The 15079-nt window shown below is 47.7% G+C and overlaps 2 long non-coding RNA genes across 3 annotated transcripts in view; one reads left to right on the top strand and one right to left on the bottom strand.

Annotated features, from left to right (window-relative positions):
- Window positions 1-15079, top strand: part of LOC116573365 — a 374338-nt gene that overhangs the window by 25293 nt on the left and 333966 nt on the right. The gene's annotated exons all lie outside the window — the stretch shown is intronic.
- LOC116573367 lies at window positions 1252-4296 on the bottom strand. 2 transcript variants are annotated; one of them, XR_004278739.1, is made up of 3 exons: window positions 4193-4296; window positions 2628-2886; window positions 1252-1520 (listed from the first exon to the last, which is right to left on the bottom strand). It is a non-coding gene; the product is annotated as an uncharacterized LOC116573367 (long non-coding RNA). The 2 variants fall into 2 exon arrangements; XR_004278740.1 differs by lacking the exon at window positions 1252-1520 and adding an exon at window positions 1736-1796.

The raw sequence follows: 15079 nt of genomic DNA, 5'->3' as shown, positions 1-15079 counted from the left end.
CATACGAGGTCTGTGACTCTGGAAAAGTTGCTTCATTTCTCTCAGTTCTTACATTTATAAAGTGGGGACAGTAGTAGCACCTCATAGGACAATCGGGAAGATTAAAAGCACTTAGAAGAGCCAGTGGTCGGTGTTAACTGCTTAATAGAACGACTCAAGCTTAGGAGAGTTTAAGGGTTAATATACCTGATGACATGCCACAGATTGGCACAGCGCCCATTATAATCTTGAGTTTCCCAATTGGTTCGATTCTTTAACAAAGATTTATTGAGTGCTGACTCTGGGTCACACACACTCTGTGACACGAGGGCCATAGATGCAGGGAGGAATAAATGTCCTCGGGAAATGTATGGGTGCGGGGTGTGGGACCGTCATATAAGCAGACACATTCAGCTCAATGTGCTGAGTGCTGGGTGCATTAGTTGCCTGGTGGAGGGGTACATGTGTCAGCCTGGCTCTGTAGGGAAGGAGGAGAATGAGTTAGCTCCAAGCAGAAGGACGGGAGAGGGTTTCTATGCAGCGTGAATGTGTAAGAAGGCACAAAGGTGGGGAGCAGCGCTGGGGGTGAGAGGTCCAGGGAGCCACCTGTGGATGCTCAGATCCAGGCTTTAAGCTGGGAAATGAGGCTGGAGACAATCCTAGGGGTGTGGAGCTTGACTTTCACCTGTAGGTCATGGGGGAGCTGTTTCAGTGGGGAGTTGCAGTGTGGTGGGTGGGTTTAAGGAGACCATGGGGGGCTGGGGACCAGAGCAGGGAGACAAGGTGGGAGACTGTGGAGAGGCAAAATGACCCCAATCAGAGCAGCTGAGCCAGTTGGAGAGGAAGGGATGCACGTGAGAAATACTGAGGAGGTGAGACTGTGGGACTCGTCATTGGATGGATATGGGCAGCAGGAGGCAAGGGTTGGTGGACTGTCACCCTTTGCTGCTGTGAAGTTTGAGTTAATGCACTTCCTACCCTGGGAGTTCTCACTTGAGAGAATAATTCTTTTTCCATGTTTTTGAAGGGATCACTTAGCTAATTGTACAGACTTTTAATGTCCAGTAGAGAAACTATAGCCAATTTTGAGCAGTCGACTTAAATCTTTTTTTTTTAAAGATTTATTTATTTATTTATTTGACAGAGAGAGAGATCACAAGCAGGCAGAGAGACAGGCGCGGGGGGTGGGGGCGGAGGGAAAGCAGGCTCCCTGATGAGCAGGGAGCCCAATGCGGGACTCGATCCCAGGACCCTGGGATCATGACCTGAGCTGAAGGCAGAGGCTTAACCTACTGAGCCACCCAGGCACCCCCTGAACAGTCGACTTAAAAAAGAGCAGTCCTATTATAGTACTTAACATCCCCGCGACTCGGTTTCCCAATCTGTAAAAGTAGTGCAGGCTCCCTTGGATTGACGTAAGGATTAAATGAACCCAAGCTTCTCTAACGGTGTTTACCATCAAGCAGGCACTCAAAATAGGTGAGCTGCAGTTAGTTTCATGAAACCAGATTCATGGGATCAAATCCAAGATCTGTGCAAAACTGGAAAAAAAAAAAAAGGAATTACTTGATCTGTCAGCCTCAGTTTCCCATCTGCAAAATGGGGACAATGATAGATGCTTACTACAAAGTGCCAATCTCCAAGGCTGGCGAGCAGATTGAATGTTGGAATGTGCACTGCAGGAGGGAGTCAGGAAAAGTGAGCTCCCGCTCTGGCCTTTGCTGTGTGCTCGGCGTTTTATGTGTGTGAGATAACGGTGTTTGCCTTGCATTCATTAGGTGACACAAGGCTTGTCTTATGCATGAGGAGACTGAAGCCTGGGGAGGTGAAATGCTTTGTCTAAAGTCAAAAAAGCTGCTGCTGAGCCCACACCTTTCCTGGAAATCTCCATAAAGCTCTAAGGAACATACTTGGAAAACCACTCATTGGAGAATTCCTTCTGTGACTGATAAGGAACGAAGGGTGGAGGGATGAAATCGCTCTCCAGGGACCCGAGCCAGGAGCTCACTGGGACTGAGGTTAACCACTGCTCCTGTGCTTGTGCCAAAGTCTTCATCACGGGCATGGCCGCTCTCTGAGGAAGGGGGCTCCCCTCTTGGGGAAAGGCTGTATTCATGCTCACAGGATGGATATACTTCATTTTCTGTGACTTTTGAATTTTCTACAGTAAGCATATATTACTTTTACAATTAAAAATATCTTTAAAAAATACTGTCTGTGGAAAGAAAGAGGCTATCGGTTAGACTAACATGGAGTAATCCCAAGGAAGTGGACTTTTCTTGCCTTTCGATCCCACTTTGGGGTAGCCAGGCAAGTTATTCCAAAGAGCTGTGGGGCCGGTCCGTGAAGGTGTGCGTGCTTTCCATTTGTTTATTTTTTAAATTTTTTTTTTAAAGATTTTATTTATTTATTTGACAGAGAGAGATCACAAGTAGGCAGAGAGGCAGGCAGAGAGAGAGAGAGGAGGAAGCACACTCCCTGCTGAGCAGAGAGCCCGATGCGGGACTCGATCCCAGGACCCTGAGATCATGACCTGAGCCGAAGGCAGCGGCTTAACCCGTGGCGCCCATTTGTTTATTTTTATTGCTACCCCAAGTGAGGCCCAGCTTGGTAAGCCTTCCCTCAACCGCCTCCAATGCTCCCCTCACCTCTTCGCAGGAACTCTGGTCCCAGCTTGCCAACTGCCGAGCAAACCAAGTCATTTCTGCCCCTTCTGCTTTTGCCCACGTGGTTCCCTCTGCTTATGAAAGCCTTTTCCCTCTCTCTGCTAGTCTGTTGCTGACATTACTTTCCAAAGGCCCATATCCATCCACGTCACTCGTCCGTTGATTTGCTCATCCATCAGCAAAAATTTATTAAGTGCTTCCGTATGTCTGGCGTTGACTGTTCTAAGCCCTGGGCCTGGAACTGAGAGCAAAGTCGACACATGTCTGCGATGACAGATGTGAACTCTCGGGGACAGAGACCGATCTTAAGAGGTAAGCTCAGGAATTCACATGCCATCTATGCATCTGTCCAGTTTCAAAATGTGCTAAGTGCTCACGGGGCCTTGTAAAAGCCAGGCGGACGAAAGGAAAGATGGTACGGAGCACACGAATTCCACTTGGGTCGAGGTTCTGGTGGCGGGGGTAGTGTGGAATGGAAGGACAATATATAGAAAAAATGAATGAACAAGTTGGTTTTGTGCTATTAAGAGTGGTGAAGGAAGACCAGTCGTGAGGCTGTGTTGCAGCTAGGGCTACAGCGCGTGGTGCCTGGGTCAACGGCATCGTGGTGTCGGCATACCCTTGGCAATGACCTTGTTAAAATGCAGAATCTCAGGAGACCCCTGAATCAGACCCCGCATTTTAACAACGTCCCCCTCACACTCCCCACGATTCCCACCCATGTTCGTGTTTGGGAACACTAGTGAGTGTTTGGAAAGGGGATCTTACATGTGGGGTTGTTATAGAAAGTCTGTCTGTGGATAAAGCCCGAGTGAAGAGAAGCCGTCCACGTAGAGATCCACATAAAGCACAGCATTCCAGATGGTGAGGATGGAAATCTCGGGGGGCTGGATGGTAATCAGCTTAGTGTGTTCCAAAAAGAAGATCTGTTTCCACATCATGAACTCTTCTCTTCTCTCCTTACCTGACTAGCCCTTACCCAGCCGTCAGATATCAGTCTGAACCTCACTTCCTTCTGGAGGCTTCCCATGAGTCCCATCCGTACCCTGTTCTAGTCCTGTGTCAGAGCGGTCCGATTGCTTATCTCCCCAACGTACCTGCCATCTTGGTACTGAATGGGGACTTTATTTTTATTTTTTTAAGTTTTATTTATTGTTTTTAATTTTTTAAAGCATTTAATTTATTTATATGAAAGAGAAAGAGAGCACGGGGGGTAGGGCAGAGGGAGAGAAAGACACAGATTCGCCTCTGAACCGGGAGCCCTGGGACTCCTTCCCAGGACCCTGAGATCATGACCCAGGAGCCACCCAGGCGCCCCTATTTTTTATTTTTATTTTTTTGCCCCTATTTATTTCTAATTTTTAAGTAATCTTGACACCCGATGTGGGGCTCAAACCCACAAACCAGAGATCAAGAGTCACACGCTTCACCAACGGAGGAAGCCAGCCGCCCCTGAACAGGAACCTTATGATTTTGTTCAATGAATAGTTGAATGAAAGTGAGAAACCCAGACAGATGGAAGAGGCAGGCTATAAAAGCAGTCATACGTAGGCTTTGCTGAGGGGCGAGGTCTGTAAGCCTTGAAATGCTCTGGTCTTTGCTTGGGCAGATGAATCCCCACTCCGCTCTCTGGGCCACAGTCCCACTACGTTTCCTTCCTCTTGACCCTTATTGCTCTGCAATCCGTGTTCAGACTCTCCCTAAATATTTCCTCTCAGTCAGGGTTCAGGGTCCGGCAGAGGATATGAGCTGCTAGAAAGGATACGCTGTAGAGTAAACTGAAATGCTGTGTGCTAGACGTAGTCACATCTCTGAGAACAAGCAGCCACTGGAGCTCAGAGAGGGGCTTAGCTCCAGATTCTGGAAGGACTGAGGAAGTTCTGTTTGAGCTGGCTCCTAAGTGAGGAAGAATTTCTTTTTTCTTCAGGTTTAAAGGGGGACTGGTGAGGCGGCAGGCCCTGGGTGGTGGAGGTTGTGCATGGCCCGTGCTGGTGGTGGTGGTGATGTTGGTTTTCAGTGGAAATGGCGGTAGGGTTTGCTGGTTTTGGTGGTCATGGCAATCACACTGATGGCTTGGCAGTTTTCACACCGAGATCACAGCATATGCCCATGAGCAGGAACTAACGAAAGATCTCACTGAGTCCAAAAACTGGGAGAGGTTCCCCTGGTAGGGAGGCTGCCGATGAGATGCGTAGGTAGGTAAAAAGCCATTTTCATTAAAGGTGTGAGTCAGTGATAGACTTGGGTAGCCTTGGTTTGTGGGATGAGAACTGGCGGCGTTGGTGGGGCGGGGGGCGGGGATACCTCCTGTCCTCACTGCCTCTCTCAGTTTGTAATTGTCCAGAAGGACTCTGAAAGGGAAGGGTCAAAGGCGTGTATGGACTATGCACACATCCACTTCTTAAATCCAGAGTCCTAGAGAAGGAAAGAATTTTCCTTTTCAGGCCGGATGATATTGAAATCACTCAAGACTGATATTTACCTGGTGCCTGGCAGGTTCAGTGAGAAGAACACACGACTCTTGATCTCAGGGTTGAGAACTCAACCCCCATGTTGGGCATAAAGCTTACTTAAGATGAAGTAAAATAGGGGTGCCTGGGTGGCTCAGTGGGTTAAGCATCTGCCTGCGTGGCTCAGTGGGTTAAGCATCTGCCTGCAGCTCAGGTCATGATCCCAGGGTCCTGGGATCGGGTCCCTCATCAGGCTCCCTGCACAGTGGGGAGCCTGCTTCTCCCTGTGCCTGCTGCTGCCCTCCCTCTCCTTCTCGGACAAATATATAAATAAGATCTTAAAAACAAAAAATGAAATAAGATAAGATAAAATAATGATATTTATAGACCTTTGTTGACTCACGAGGGGGCAACGTCCTGATAAGCGCATTGCAAGTTGATAATATTAAACATTGAATTGCATTTAATGCACTAACCCGCTGAACCTCCCAGCTCAGCCAAGCCAGCCTTCACGGTGCTCAGAACACTCACGCTGCCTGCAAGTGGGCTAGAGGGTCTGACACAGAGTCCATCTGATAACCAAGTGCTGACTCTCCCATGTGATCGACGGAGCCCTGTGCCGAGGTGAGAAACAGGACGTGTGTGGGGGGGCAGATTGGTGGGAAGCATGCAGGTTGCTGACTCTTGTGATGGGGGGGCTGCCTTGAGGCTGTTGTCCGGCATCCTGGGAGAGGATCACATTGCATTGTCTGGGTAGCTCCGGAACAGATTAAAATTCGAAATTCAAAGGGCGATTTCTACCGAATGCATATTGCCTTCCCACCATCATAAAGTCCCAAAACCCTAAATCGAACCATTATAAGCCGGGGCGACCCTCTGCATTGAGCTCATCCGTGTAACTGCTTCCATGTATTCTTTTACTCATTCAAAATATTTGTATTGGGAGCTTGCAAAGTCCAATGCCTAGCCCAGGGGAATCAAAAAGAACTGGAAAGTACTTCCTCGCAGCCCGCAAGGAGCTTACACAAGAGTTAGCACTGTGGGGATCAGGCAGAACCCAGAGTCAGGAATCCTGATTTTGTAGACTTAGTACAGCTCTTAACCTGCTTGTTCCCGAACCCTTACTCTGTTCATGGTACCGTGTCAGAGATCGTTAGGCTAAGTGCGATAGTTCACAGCGAGGGGTTGACCAGATGGTTTTTAAGGTCCTTTACAAACTTAATGTTTCATGATTTAAAGATCCAAGGAACATCGAGAGCCCTCGGATTAGAAATAAACCAAGAGTCTATACTAACTCTTCTCGTTGCCATAAAAATCACGGAAAGCCCCCTTCCCACCCACATACATAGAAGAAGTTCTCCAGGGTCCTTGTAAAAGGTGAGGGCCTGTCAGTCTGTTTGCAAAGCTGAGCACAAGGCATGGGACCATCCAAGGGAATTCAGGGTGTGGCTGGGGACACGGTCATAGAATGAAAGACCCAGTTGTTCTGTATTCGCACTGGGGAATGTGGTCGGAGCGGCTGTGGGAACTTAAACTTCGTGACTTTCTGCGTAACAGAAATCTCAACCCCCAAGTGTGTAGAAGTGACTTCTCTGACACAGGACATGTAACTTGGCTCCCTCCTGATGTCTGTTGTTCTTGCTCTCAGAAGAAGAAATGGCCTGAGCAATTCTCATGGGCCAGCAGTTGAAAAAATATTTGTTTTGGTTTTGTCGAGTGTGTTCCCTATGAAAATGTGAACCCTCGGAAGGGAAGGGAGATTCTCATTGTGTACATGGGATTCATTGATGCTGAGCCCATCAGTTGTTTTGAGGAGAGACTCTGTGTCCGAGAAGGCTATAGAAAGCTTTACGGCCCCTTTCCTTTTGAACAGGAAGTTGCATTTTGCCAAGAGTAAACACATGTGAACCCGGGAAGGTTTGTTTAGTTTCTAACGCTGACTTCAGGACCCGAGAATGGAGACTGCGCTTGGCAAAAATGCCTTGTGTGGGATCTCTCTGGGCCAAAATGTTCTCTGCTCGGGACCTGGCCTTTATGCTTTGGTAAACATCCTTCTCCCATCGGCCCCCAGGAGTGCACTGCCAAAGGCCCTCAACAGCTTTGCTCACTTATCAGGAACATTCTGAAGCTGATGGCAACTTGCAAACATGCTTTGAGAGGGACATCACTTTCCGAAGAGTGGCCGCTTTATGGAAATGAATGGAGGTTTGGAACTCTCAGGGGACATGAGTATAGTGTGGTAGTCTGGCTGAAGAAGCTTTAGGACAGGCAACGCAGAGGTGCCAAGCACGTTGTAGTTTCTAGATCTGTAGATCTTATAAAGCTGCACACCAACCCGAGGAGGAAGACACTATTATTGTCTGCAACTCACCCACGAGGAAACCAAGGCTTACGAAGGGTGAGAAACGGCTCAGGGTCACACAGTGGGGTAAGTGAGGGAGACTTCTGGTTTCTCTGCTGTCTGGTTTGGAGACTTTTAACTAGTTCAAGATTAGTATCGGAACTGCAGGAAGTTACAAAACTCTTAGGAGAGACCCACACGATTCAGGGCAAGACCAACCTCAGAGCATTTGCGAGGACGGGCCACAGAACCGAGCAGGATGCTGTTACAGGTTTTCATGAATACGTTCGACAGTAAATCTCTCTCGTTCCAGGACAGGTTTCAGGCAGTGTTGAAAACTGGGGGGGAATGTCTGCGCAAGTGGAAATGGGGGTGCCAGGGGAAGCTGTGATGATTCTCTGAGGGGGGGCTCTGGTTCACCCTTGGTGAGGAAGGAGCATCTTCGATTTGGGAAATTGGAATGGACTCTTTCTGTAGGGGGCTTGTATGAGAAGCCACTTCATGTAAACATTCTTAGGACACTTGGTGACCTTCCCAGGGCCTGTGCTGCACTCTCTAAATTCTCTTATGCCCGAGAGATATTTAACCCACCTAAACATACAAACAAACATAGGCCCTGTGATGCCATTCATTATGGAGAGGCGGTGGCTAAACGAGCTGATTCCAAACTCTGCCACATCCTCATGGCTCTGGTCTTGTCAGGGCTCTGAAACCACACCGTTGCTTGAGGGAGCTTCTCTACTCTACGGATATTCTTGTTAATCCTCACCCCTGCTCTCACAGTGTCCCCGAGATTAGGCCCATTTCACAGCTGATAAAACTGAAACCGAAGGCGATTAGAAATGTTGCCCAGGGTCTTAGAACCTCTTGATGGTGGAGCCAACTTTCCGACGGAAGAAACAGGTCTGATGCTGAGATGCCGGTCCTCCCCCCAAAACAAGTGGTCTCCTTGGAACCGAATAAAGACTCCCCAGACAGTTTTTAGCTGGTATCCTGGATTTGTTTAAAGTCCTTACGAGATGTTAACAGCTTGAAGTTCTGTAATGGTACAGAAGACCTGAACACCCTGGTGCGTTTTCTTTTATTCAATCTAACAGGGACACAGACCTCTGGCTTCCCTTGTAGAAAACCCTGTTTGAAGTGTCTCTGTTTTCTTCATTCAGGAGAACAGATCAGCATCTCTCATGCAAGGCCTGGCTCGTTGCCCACCTCACTTTTGCAATGAATTTAGCAACATCTGCTTTGCCCATTAAAGTGATTTTTCTCTTCCTGGCCCTGAGCCTGTGTGCTTGCTGCAATTGATTACCAGCAATTTCCTTCCCAAACCAGAGGGTTCAGTGAACTCTCAATTGAATTGTTGCTCACTGGTCTCCTTTGGACCAGTGTGTACAGCTTACGTGCAAAATGGCCAAGCCACTTAGTTCCCAAATCTATAGGCTGATGATTCTGGTCACACACTGGGGGGAGGACCGGTGAGTGACATTTCCCATTTCTGCACACAGTGACCCAGGGCTGTGGCCATCTCTGAGTTTCTCAATTTTAAGCCTAAGGTGGGGGGCAGGGGGTGAAGTCACCTTGCATACCGTAAGGCTCTTGCCGTGTTCACACCCACCTTTCTTCTCATCCAATCGTAGCACCAATGGCCTTGGATGTCACTGACTGGAAGGCTTACCTAAAAGACAACCAAGAAAATTTATCTCTTGCTTTAGAAGTAGCGTATAAAGACCTCAGAACGAGGTGTATCACTGCATCATTACAAAGGCAGCTCTGAGTCCTCCTATGGGTTTTAAGCAGCTTTTCTTTCTTTTTTTTTAAAAAAAAATTATTAACAAATAATGTATTATTTGCCCCAGGGGTACAGGTCTGTGAATCATCAGTCTTAATCAATGCACAGCACTCACCATATCACACACCCTCTCGAGTGCCCATAACCCAGTCACCCTATCCCGGTCCCCCCACCCCCGAGGCAACCCTCAGTTTGTTTCCTGAGATTAAGATTCTCTTATAGTTTTTCTCCCTCCCTGGTCCCATCTTGTTTCATTTTTTCCCTGCCTTTCCCCACCCCAACCCTGCCTCTCAAATTCCTCATATCAGGGAGATCATACGATAATTGTCTTTCTCTGATTGACTTATTTCACTCAGCGTAATACCCTCTAGTTCCATCCAAGTCATTACAAATGGTGAGATTTCATTTCTTTTGATGGCTGCATAGTATTCCATTGTATATATACACCACATCTTCTTTATCCATTCATCTGTCGATGGGCATCTAGGCTCTTCCCATAGTTTGGTTATTATGGACATTGCTGCTTTTCTCTCTTTCTTTCTTCCTTTCTTCCTTTCTTAAAAGATTTTATTTATTTATTTGAGAGGGAGAGAGAGAGAGCAGAGAAAGTAGCAGAGGCAGTGGGAGAAGAAGGCTCCCTGCTGAACAGGGAGCCCAATATGGGACTTGATCCCAGGACCCTGGGATCATGACCTGAGCCGAAGGCAGATGCCCAACTGACTGAGCCACCCAGGCACCCCTCATGCAGCTTTTCTTAATCAAGCAATGCCCAGAGAAAGCCGGGCCTGTGGATCTGGCCTACCATTCTGTCATTTCTCTGGTAGGTTCCTAGTTGTCCTGTAAGAGGAGGGCTGAATGTTACCCTCCAGGAAGTGGGCCTACACTCCCTGGCCTCACACTCTTCACATGCTTTGCTTATCATGCTTATTGTATTTTGTTGCTTACGTCCAGCCCTCTTACACAATTTCTTCCAGGGCACCATCTCCTTGGGGTGAGGGATCCCTCCCTCATTCACTGCCGCATTCCCACACCCGGAGCAACACAACAGGAGGTGCTCAGGAGGAAGACGGAGCCTGAAGGGTGCTGCCTGCCTCGTGGGAAGGTTTTACACCGGTACTTTGAACTATTCCTGAAGAATCCAGGAAACTTCTCCAATGCATGTCCTGAAAAAAACATAACCAAAAAAAAATCAAAACATCCCACTACCCATTCCTCGTCACATTGCTACTGTTGATCGGGGTGTTTAACTGGAAGCTAAGTGTCCAAAACAAGAAAAAGGTAGCACACAGGCCTAAACCCAGTGATGGGGATGGCCGCTTGAAATTATTGGAGTCATTGTATTTTCTGTTTCTTTGAGAGACATTCCCCATTTCCACCAGGATTGCCGAAGAAAACCCGCTTATAGCCGTAAGCACTTCTATTGAAATGGTTATTGCGCGCAAGGTTGCCTGTCTTGTTCATATCTTATGCTCACAGACCTCTTTAGAAAACACCTTTGGCCCTGAGCAAGGCTCTTTGCTTTTATTTCTGCAAGAGATCTCCTTTACGTTATTATTGCAGAGAGAAGTATTAGAGAGAGCACAGGGTTCCCAAAAAACATGGTTCAGCCTGTAGGTGTGAGACCCACATCTCTTCACCAGGGAGATTCGCTGCTGAACCTCCTAAGCTTCGCGTGAATCCTACAGTATTTCACTTCTAGAAAGGCCTTTGGTCTTCATTTCACCCCCAAGAGGGGGCCCTTGGACTTGCTGAGGAGGAGGGAACGTGAACTTCAAGTGAGGCTCCGCTGGGGCTTGCACGAACATTTACAGTTAGGGAAAGGACTTTGAGCATTTCTCTCTGTCCAACTTTGGAAACCTAACAGAGAAAAGGCTGGAGAGATGTTCCAGTCGCCCCCCTTTGCTCTGATAAATCCATTTGTCAGGTACAGTGGAAGCAGGAGCCCACCGCAGGCCAGCCGCAGAGAGGGAGGGACTTGGACGCGCGTAATGGGACGACTTGGGCTGTGCTGAGTCATGGTGTTTCGGTTCTGCTGCGAGGCACCCCAGAGGCTGGGATACAGAAGCACCTTCTTCCCCTTTCCAGAGCTTTGGCTTGAGTTAACCAGGACTCTGCTCAGAGAAACGCATCTCGCTGATAGTCAACCCATCAAGCCTCTGCGTAGTCCAAAATTCCAGACTGAACAAAGCGTTAGGGAGACAGGGATGGACCCGAATCCATCCAGAGCTGACCAGACCTCCTCTGACCAATGGGGCGGTTCATTGAGATGAACCCTGGTCACGTTCCAGGCACTGGGTAGGGACTTCGACAGCTGATTTCATGCTATCGTCACACAGCTTCACGGCGTGGGTGTCATGATGGTGAGGCTGAGGATTTGGTTATTTTAGGAAAAGAGTATTTGTTGAGAGGATGGGGCACTGTGCTGAGTGCTTGGGACATGGCAGTAGGTGACGTGAACACAGTCCTTCCTTTAGGTGGTTTATGCTGGTCTGAGGGTGGCAGGCCAAGATTACAGTCTCTGTTGGCCTGTTTCAAGAGCTTGCCACAAGTACCTAGCACACAAGTACTCAGAGTCTACCACATGCCTTGGGGAACCTCTTGGAAATGCCACCTGGTCAGGGTGGATATTGGCCAGGCGGAACGTGAACTATATTTGTCCCTCTAATGGTGCACTGCTGTGAAGGGCTAGCTCCCCTGGGTACGGACCATGTCCATCTTCTGCTAGGCACCTCATTGTCCCTGAGTTGGTTAAGTGAGTATCGATGGTTGTAGTTTGGCGTTGGGCTTCTGCTTGCGGTGAAGACACAGGGAGACCCATGTGCTGTGACAGGCCACAGAGGAAGTCTTTCAGCCCTTCACATGTAGTGAGTTTAGGTCTTCTGTTCTCTCCCTCTTCACACGCCTCCACACTTCCTGTTCTTTCCTGGGCCTGGAAGCGGAAGTACTGAAACACTGAGACAGACTGTTCTTATAGTTTTTAGAGGCTGACCGAAACCAGGAAGACCGGGAAGTCGGAAGGCTGCTGTCTCTGTCCCGGACACAAGGGCTGGGTCTCAAGAGCCTTGACCATGTTTCTCCTTTGGGCTGGCTGGGCTCAGCGAGATTGGTCAAAGACTTGCTCATAGCTGCTCTTTCTTTGTGCACTGACAGGGAGGTTACTCTTTGTTTTGGCTTCATTTTCCATTTGTAAGTAGAAGGATGGGTCTTCAGTGGAGACACTGTCGATAGGATTTCCTGATTATAGAATTGTGTACTGCTGATTTATTCATTCAAACCTACTTCTCAATTACCTATCAGATGTCCTCCATGAAAATCCTTCCAAGAGCTATGTTCCAAGGGAGGAAACAAAGGCAACCAAACGAAGGAAGTACATGTTATGTTAGAAGGCTGAACTAACTACAGAGAAACCTGGAGGAGGGCGTGAGAGTGTTTGGTTGGGGTTATTGCCATTGTAAGTTGGGTTATGAGGGAAGGCTCAAGGAGAAGGTAGTATTTGAGTTGTGGGAGAGAGCCACATGGATATGAAGCCAGAGGCTTCCAGACACAGCAAGTGGCACGTGCAAATGCCCTGAGGCTGGAAGCCGCCTAGTGTGCCCCGGACACAGCATGGGCGCCGGAGTGATGGGAGCAGAATCAGCAAAGGGAAGAGTAGAAGGACGTACAGTCAGAGAGGAAATGGGGTCAGATGGTGTCAGAAGGGCCTTGAGAACAGGGGAAGTCTTTAGGTTTTCTGTTAGTAAGAAGGGGAGCATCTGGAAGGTTCTGAGCAGAAAAGGGACATGGTCTGATGAAGTAATGTTGAATTCGCTCCTTTTGCAGAAGCACTGCCACTTCCTACTGACTGGCCTGAGCGTGAGGAGCCAGGGGTCAGGGATCTGAAAGCTGAGGGAGCCTCCTGACTCCATGATAAGCCATCGCCCCCACTGAAGTGGAGGCCAAGGAGACTCAGAGAGCTGGAGTGACATTCTTGGGCCATACAGCCAGGAAGCTGATGAGGTAGGAGAGGCAGGGCATGTAGTCTCGGCGTGACTTCTGGCTGTGTTCCTTCTCGAGGCTCTTGGGGAGAAATTGGTCCCTGGCCTTTTCTGGTTCAGACGCTGCCCACGTTCTTCGGCTTGCATCTCTCTCCTCCATCTCCAAAGCCAGCAATGTCACATCCTTACGACCTCTGACCTCAATCTCTCTCTCTGACCCCAGCTGGAAAAAAACAGCTGTCTCTCCACTTCCAAGGAGTCATGTGGTCATGGTGGGGTCACCTGACTGAGCCAGGATAATCTCTTCTCATGGTCTGTCCCTTTAATCACACCTGCAAAGTTTGTTTGAAGTATATATATTAAAAATATGTAAACAGGGGTGCCTGGGTGGCTCAGTGGGTTAAGACCTCTGCCTTCAGCTCAGGTCATGATCCCAGGGTCCTGGGATCGAGCCCTGCATCGGGCTCTCTGCTTCGGCAGGGAGCCTGCTTCTCCTCTCTCTCTGCCTGCTTCTCTGCCTACTTGTGATCTCTGTCTGTCAAATAAATAAATAAAATCTTTAAAAAAATGCGTAAATAGGTAATTCATGTAGTCATATATCATTTATATTTATAGATATTTTATTTGTATTTATGTATTTATTTATTTAGAGAGAGAGTATGTGAGGGGTGGGGAGGGGCAGAGAGCAGAGGGAGGGTCTCAGGCAGGCTCCATGCACAACTCAGAGCCCTGTGCAGGGCTCGAGCTCACAACCTTGAGGTCATGACCCGAGCAGAAGTTAAGAGTCAGATGCCTGACCAACTGAGCCACCTGGATGCCTATTTATTTTACATAAATACAAAAAATATTTATGGATTTTTACAACAGATATTTTATGTAGATATATATCTTTATATATCTGTATCTGTAGTGTATCTGTAGTGTATACACACACACACACACACATACATACACAAACGTTGATGTCCTTGGCCAGGTCATTTGGAAGTGATGGAATATAAATAGAAATGCCTTAGAGCCCCACAGTAGCCTCGAGCCACACTACAGGACAGCAGTCAGGAGAAAAGACCGAGGGGAGTGAAAAGAACAGAGGACAAAGCAGATGAGCCTTCTTTTGGAAGGGAAAGTGAGTGACCTTCTATCTGCAGATTTATAAATGCAAATCTATGTGGAGCAAAAAATTGAAATGAAATAGGTCAAATGGTAATGGTTCATTCTATGTAATATATGTATGTATTATATTATATAACATTTTTATACATTACACATTCACATAATGCACGAATATAATGTTATATACTAATGCAATATAAATATATATGATAACATATTATATTACATAATCACATATCATACTATAATAAATATATATGATAATATTAATTATAATATAATGGACTAATATAGAATATAGTTGTATTATAACATGCAAGATATAATACAATATAATTAACGCATCACTACTGTCTATCAGAGGAACAGGAGAGATCTAGTTACCCGGGGGTCCTTGATCTTCCCCTTTCCTGTCTCCCCTTGAATCACTTTCCAGGTCCTAGAGAGATTCTCCTTAAAGCCAGCGTTTTGATCCCTCAAATCCACACACTTATTACACCGCTTCTAGGAGGTCACAGTAACCCAGGGCTGGGGCGACCAGAACCTCTCCTTACAGCCCGCTTCCAGGCTCGGTTTCCTCCAGTGCAGGTAGGATCATGTTTAAAACTGCCCAGTGGCCTCCCCCACACCCCTGTTCCCACTACAGGAAGTATAACGTCTGTAGTCTCTCTTGGAGGCTGAGCCCAATCCTCTGCCTGACTTCCCTTCTACTTCTCAGCTACAGAGAAGGGACTTTCTACCCTCATCCCACTTCCTGCTCTGTGCCAATG

This window comes from Mustela erminea, chromosome 14 (genome assembly GCF_009829155.1).
Source record: "Mustela erminea isolate mMusErm1 chromosome 14, mMusErm1.Pri, whole genome shotgun sequence".
Lineage (NCBI taxonomy): Eukaryota > Metazoa > Chordata > Mammalia > Carnivora > Mustelidae > Mustela > Mustela erminea.
This window is presented reverse-complemented; position numbering and strand designations above follow the sequence as displayed.